The sequence below is a fragment of the Siphateles boraxobius genome, unplaced genomic scaffold (genome assembly GCF_051911475.1).
Source record: "Siphateles boraxobius isolate OS27281-9 unplaced genomic scaffold, OSU_SipBor_1 3, whole genome shotgun sequence".
Taxonomy (NCBI): domain Eukaryota; kingdom Metazoa; phylum Chordata; class Actinopteri; order Cypriniformes; family Leuciscidae; genus Siphateles; species Siphateles boraxobius.
The window spans coordinates 12,401,600-12,408,550 of record NW_027508919.1 but is presented as its reverse complement, the minus strand read 5'-3'; the positions used below and the strand labels follow the sequence as shown (position 1 = coordinate 12,408,550).

Below are 6,951 nucleotides of genomic sequence, written 5' to 3'. Positions count from 1 at the left end.
TGCAACCTCCACACCCGGCCATGTGTCCAAGTGAGACTTCTAAAGTCTTGCCAAGCTCACACTCGCAGCGAGAATTGAGGGAAAGGAGGGACTTTAATCAAAGCTCCACAAACATGAAATTATTTTTTCCTCCCTGAGCATTTTATAACCTGTGTAGTGCTTTCTGGCCCTCATGTCTCTTTGAATTGTAAGATAGTTTTTTTTCTCCTGTCGACCGGAGAGCAATTGTGCCTCTCAACACCAGCTTACAATGTGTATCTAGAGAGCCTTCACCTTATATTAGATTTGCCTTCACATTCTACAAAGAAGTGGGAGTACTGCACTGGCCGTTTCAGCTTTAGACAATAAATGCCCCATGAAATACATACAGATCCACAGTAATGACCGCCATCCATCTTGGCCCGCATTTCAATGGCTTGTGCATTTACTGGGGCCTTTGTGTCTTCTCATTGTTACACCGGCTGATTCAGTTGGAGCGATTTGAGCACTTGATTCTTAGTCCTTCTGCCTTTATATTTGCCTTAGATTACAGAGACTTTCGATCTCATTTTTAATAGCGTACCTCTAATATCTTTGTGCACACAAGATGCCATGATAACCTCAAAGCCATTATTCAAGCGGAGAAAAGCATTAAGATTGCAGCAGGACGAATTATGCTAACACTACCTCTGAGTTGTGTGAGAGCACAGCCAAAGACTGTCTTATTTCATGTCATGCACAATATTCTACAGTGGTTTTATTTCAGATATTACTAGGAATTTTCATTAACAAATTAGCCTTAAATATCAACAGCCTCGCTTCCAGACAGGTCCCTGAGCTCAGCTCTGCTGCACTCCTGCATTCTCGTTAAGCTGTTGGGCCATACTAATTACAATCAATCTGAGATGACTGCGTTTGTCCTTCAGAGTGGTGAGAAACGCACGGCTGTGAGAATTACGGATGTTTGCGATCCACAGCGTGAGTTCGGTCATAATATAGAGTTTGTACCACCCTTACTTACATCCAGTACTGTGTAAAATACTCTAGTTTTTCCTGCCTTATATCAGCATTATGCCAGCTTTTTTTAAGCATTAGGATGAGCACAATGTGCCTGGCAGTCTGTTTAGTCCTTGCCGATTAGTTTCCATATTTTTTCTTTCACTGAGGTGAATGCGTGGGTGGCCGTTTGGGAAGCAGTTCCGTAATCAGGATTTCCCTTTTATCTTTAATAGTTTTTATAGTTTACACTTCAAGTCTTAATGCACAGATCCGATCTTTTGACCATATCCGATTTTTTTGGCCAATCTGTTTACATTCACTTTAGACATGACTGGTATCCGATATCTGTGTTTACATTAATTCCCGCCCAAAATGATTGGTGATCACATTACTATGCACATGGTAGACCCTCTGGTTTTAAATGGCCGTGCTATTAATTTTTTTTATATAATTCATGTCGGGTGGCTATGATTATTTGCCTGCTTGGACAAAATAACAGCTGTCATGGATGTTTTGCAGCGCAAAATCTGACCGAACGGATATACAGTATACAGAAAAAAAATATATTTTTTAGTTTATTTTATCTATGGCTCATCAGATCTAGAATTCTGAAGTGAAAGAAAGTAGTTCTGTAAGATTACATTTAAAAAAAAAAATCATAGATATTGGATATGTACCGGTATCTGATTTAAAACCACATTTGGAATTGGCTCAGATTGGATGTGAAAAAATCGTATCTCATGAAGATTTTTGTTTTTAAACGTGTACAACAAAATCCGATCTGTTCCAGATGTGAGAAAAAAATCTTATCTTTTTTGTGCCAGTGTAAATGCAGCCATAGTGCCAGGCAACATAGAATGGAATTGGTTGGAGATTTGAGATGTCACCTTGCGTGACAGATTCCCACGTCCTCACGCATCCGGTATATGGTAAGAGAAATTACAGGAAGGATTCAATTGAATTCAAATGAATGATTTGTTTCAGTTGTGGTTTACTTGGAAAAGAGATTGTGTTAAGTTTTCCCTTTTAGAAAGATTTTGTGAAAATGATTAATAACAAACATCATTTAGTTGGAGTGACAGACTTATATATCATGATAAATGAATCTTTTCATGTGTGTGGGGGGAAAGAAACAAAACATATTAACTGAGCCGCTGAATGAGTAAGCAAGGTGGTTTGACTTATTTTACTTATTGAATTTTTGTATGCACAAATAGACATGTTGAAGTGATTATGAAAATGAATGCCTTGGAGGACACTTTTTGACATAAATATTTCCATCCCCCGTCACAAAGCGTAAGGCAAGAAATTATTCATCGCTTCAAAAAATAAACAAGGGCTAGCTATATCTTGATATTGCTCATGCTTGTGGAATTTATCCTGTGGCTTTCTGCGTAAATAACATACTAAAACCAAGGTATTCAATAATGCAGGTTGTAGACCCCTCTCTCAATTATTCATTTCAACTGTTCCTTTCCATACAAGGTGTGGGTGAGGTCTTTCAAAGATATATTTTCTCACAACTCTGTAAAAAAATATAATTTGTACGTGTTTTGATAGACCCAACATAATAACTTTTTTATTTGTTTATGCTGTATCACTGGAAATCAAAGGAAATATGTAGATTCACAACCAGGAAAATTGTTTATTATTTCTGAACCCAAGTCTCACAGGTATAAGGTACAGAGCAGATAAACAGATTCCTTTAATGATATATTCATTGCTTCTGTATTTTTCCCCACCGTAGAGCTCAAGGCAGCTGCATTAGTTTTGTTAGACAAGATTTACAGTGAAGTAACTATATTTAGGAGAAACTTGGTCAGATTGCTTTGCCTTAGTGAACGCAGTTATGTGTCTCCAGGATTGATGTTGTTGTGTAGGTTATACTGATTAAATAGGCTGTGATAGCATTCAGCTACATTTTTATTATAGGTCTTGGTTTTAAGATTCATAGCATTTCAATTTGCCGTGTTTTCTAAAGTCAAAGCACCTAGCCTAGAAATTTAGACGCACCCTAGCGGCAGCAAAAAATATTTGCAGCAAAGTGTGGTCTAGCAACTCTTCGTTGGCATTCGAGCTGGAAAAACCAAACTCTGGTCAGGCCAATCACATCGTGTATAGAGTTGGTGCGCGGGCTTAACATAATGACGGCAGAGTTGTGACGGTTCCGTGTGATTTCCGTAGGTGATCTGCTACTTGAAAACAAAGAAGATGCTGCTGGCGAACCGCGGTCTTTCGAATCGGCTTTGGTCGCGACTCTGGATGACTTGGAGTTAAGAGAACGTCACTGAAGTCATTCTTAAAAAAAGGAAGATGTTTTCGGAGTTTTGACGACCGGATACGGCAAAAGTTTAATATAGGCCTATCAACTAGCTCTGCTGGTGAAAAAACGCATGGGACTCACTCAGCCACAAACGTTCATTGCTCTGGTTGGTTGTAGCGCTGTCCTATTGCGTGCAGAGGGAATTTGAAAGAGAACTGTTTATACCTCGGATTGAGGTATGCCAATTGTGAGTTCCCAGACCTAACATTTTGATAGGTCTGGCTTGCCAGGCTATTTAGCACCAAGACAAAGGCAAAAATTGGCTCTCAGAATGTGATCTTTCTTTCTTTACATTGTAATTATAATTATAAAGCACAACATAATTGACATTTCTGCATATTTACTGAACATATGGTTAAAACAGCCAGTGTCACTAATACAAAGTGTTTAAATATGACCTCTTCAAAAGGGGTAATTGGAGTGAGATGTTCTAATCAGACTGAGTGGGTTTTGATCTGTCATATGGAGAGAGAAAAAAAAACAGTTTTGCTTACCTGTTCTTCACAGAATTGTTCAAGTGCAATATGGCCCCATCAAAAGAGAATTCAAAGGTCTTCAGAACAGGAGTATTTGAGGCTCATAAGATGAGAAAGGATTACAAAAGGATTTCTAAAGACTTGAGCCTCCATATGGCCACACAGCCAGGCAGATAGAAATACAGAACTGCTGCTACTTTCCCTAAGAGTGGGCGTCCTGCAAAGATCAGTTCAAAGGCATGTCATAGAATCAGACAAGACACAAAGAACCCCATGTAAAAACTGCTGCTGGCGGCCCTTGCGCTTGATAACATTGGTGTTTACCGATGATTTATCAGTCTACCATTAGAAGTGCACTGAAGTGTTGTTTGGATGACTTACTGTGGAGGAAACTACCAGTCTCCAAAACATTACTGTTGACTCACGCTGACCGAAGATCACAAACAGCAGCGATGGAGCAATGTTCTTTATCATAGAGGAAGCAAGCAGCATCCTGGTGTATGTATGCAGTGTTATGTTTGAAGAGAAGCATTACAGTCATTCAAAACAAATTTAGGTTATCTAAGCTTTGCCATCAGTAACCTTAATTTTAGTTTTTACATTAAAAATTGACTGAAATAAAAAAAATTATTTGGGTGCTTTTATTGAAATAAGTTATGTATTAAAAATAGCTAGTATTGGCTTGGTTTCACAGGCCTTGTCTGTGAAACCGGGCTATTAAGTGTTGAGGAACTTGGCACAGTCACAGAAAGAAACTATAGATAGAATTAAACCAAACATTTTTTTTAATATAAATATATAAGTAAATAAATAAGTTGTTATTGTGTTCGGGAATAAGCGTGTTGGTCCTTGTGCTGTTCCTGCTCTGCAAAAGAGGTTGTCCCAATTTTTAACCAAATTGACTCAAAAGGTATATATATAAATCAATTGAATACTGTGAGAACATTTGTGAAACATTCCATTGTATGATCTGTTCTCTTTCGAAGGGAACTCAACAATACGTCAACGACGTTATGGGGAACGCCTCAGGCGTGACAGGTGTCTGAAATCACTATCAAATCACGTCAATCATATTGACCGGCGACAGCCCGTGAATCATTAGTGTGAATGATTAACGTGCGACCTGGAAGTATAAAAGGGCGCCTTGCAAACATGACAAATCATCTCATCGTCTTCAGGGACTGTCTGTTTGAAAACGCTACTCAATGAAACGGTAAGAAAATGAAATGTACAGCACACGAGTGTGTTTTTTTCCTGCCTGAGAGAAGAGCGCGCACGAGCGGTTCTCGAGGGAATCCTCTGTGTGAACTGTGAGCGTTTTTCTCTTAAAACGCTCCGCTCTCGTCTGGCCCTCTTCTCGAGTGAAGGGGGTTCAACGTCTGGTCCGCGTGGTCCCGCTCGTGCCGAGGCAGAGCGGCGACTTGCATCATGGGCTTCCAGATAGAGCTCATCGATCATCTTGAGAGTCCTGTAAACCTCTCAAATGATTCGACGGCTGACGAGGGCGAACTGCAGGCACCAATGGTTTCCTGCAGTTGCTGCTCTTCAGGACGAGCAGGAGATGGCTGAGGAGGTTTATAATCAGGTAGATCCTGAACCCTCTCAGCCACCCTGCCCCGTGTATGCAGACCTGGTGGATGTTGTGGAGCGCGCCGCCGACAGGCTGTAGCTGCCATGGCGACGCGCTAGAGGAGAGATCGCTCGCGGTAGGCTTGGCGATTGGTTCTCCCCTGCCATACACCACCAGCTCAGGTGAGCCTTCCATTCCTTCCTGATCTTCACACAGAGATCGAGAGGGCATGGAAGAGCCCATACTCTGCCCGTATTCACCGACATCAGCGGGTTAATTTCGCTGATGTTGAGGGTATCGCAGAGCATGGGTATGTGTCGATGCCGCCCATTTGACGAGTCGTTTGCGAACTATCTCGTGTCTGGGCAGGCGTCGACACTGAGAGCTCCAACCCTGCCATCCAAACCGCTAAAGTCAACAGCACGTTTGAATGGCAGAGCATACACGACAGCGGTTCAGGCTGGTGCTTCCCTGCACACTATGGCGGTGCTGCAGGCATACCAGGCCGACCTGCTGCAGGATCCTGCATACCGCTGAGATCCGGTTCCACACCCAGGCAGGCGGGAGGGCCTGGCCCTTCACGGTCCGAGGACCGTAGACAGGGCCAGAGAGCCAGTGTCGCCTCTCGTGCGCCCCCTCCGTGGAGGAACAGGGCGCAGAAGAGGCGTGACTCCCGCAAGAAGAGGGATCTGAGGGAGGTTATCCAGCACAAGCGCACACAGTGTCGCTGATGGATAATCTCCCCGGAGGGCTTCATTAAAAAGAAATCCAGCCCTCTCCTCTCTTCTGACTCCCCAGACGTTCATTACATCAGGCCTGGGGCTGGGCCTATGATAAGAACGATGTTCCAATGGCCCGCCTAGGCTTGGCTAGTAGAAACGCCTCTTTCAGGCATGTAAAGTGGTGGACCCCAGGGTCATAAAGAACTATCTGGCAAGTCTTCACTCCGCACGCCGCAGGTGAGCTGACTGGTCTTTTAAGAGTCATTTTTTGTGAATTAATATTCCGAGATGTATCTCTCTACAGACCTTGTTCCCTGTATAGAGCTATGGGGTCATGTCATGGTAATAAGGTAAGAGAAGTTTCCTGGATCATTAGGGCCCTGAAGTTCCCCGTTAGGTGGCCAGAACGATAACTATGTTAGCCTTCGGGCTGTTAGCCACCTCAGGGTAGAGTAGTTGGTCTCTCTCTTAGAATTTTTTACTTAGAGTGTTGACTGACGCTAGAGCTTCAGATAGATCTTATGTCCGGCCCACGGGTCCGTTGACTTCTTCCTGAGTATTTCGCCCCTTGAGCTCTGTTTGGGTTTCATTAGGCTGAGCGATTCTGCAGCCCTTTGTATGGAATAATACAGACTATATTCTTTAGTAAGGCTGTGGCTCCTCCGAGCCCTCAGATTGATCTATGCTTGCAGGCTGGCCCTCACCAGGGCCACCTCTGTAGCTGGCCTAGGCTGTGCCAGGGATAATAGAGGCGCTCTGCTAAAAAAAATTAGCATTTCTGATCAGGTAAGAAACCGGGTCAGATTTCCTCTGACCCTTCACTTTGTGAATGTTGGTTTCTAGCATCCCTGTATAAACAGCCTCCTCCCGTGGGAGTCGTTA

The 6,951-nt window shown here is 42.8% G+C and overlaps 1 long non-coding RNA gene across 1 annotated transcript; it reads left to right on the top strand.

The window, feature by feature from the left end:
* The first annotated feature begins 884 nt into the window (after window positions 1-884).
* Window positions 885-4,308, top strand: LOC143757114 (uncharacterized). The gene is made up of 3 exons (XR_013210410.1): window positions 885-957; window positions 1,803-1,907; window positions 3,809-4,308. It is a non-coding gene; the product is annotated as an uncharacterized LOC143757114 (long non-coding RNA).
* The last annotated feature ends 2,643 nt before the right edge of the window (window positions 4,309-6,951 follow it).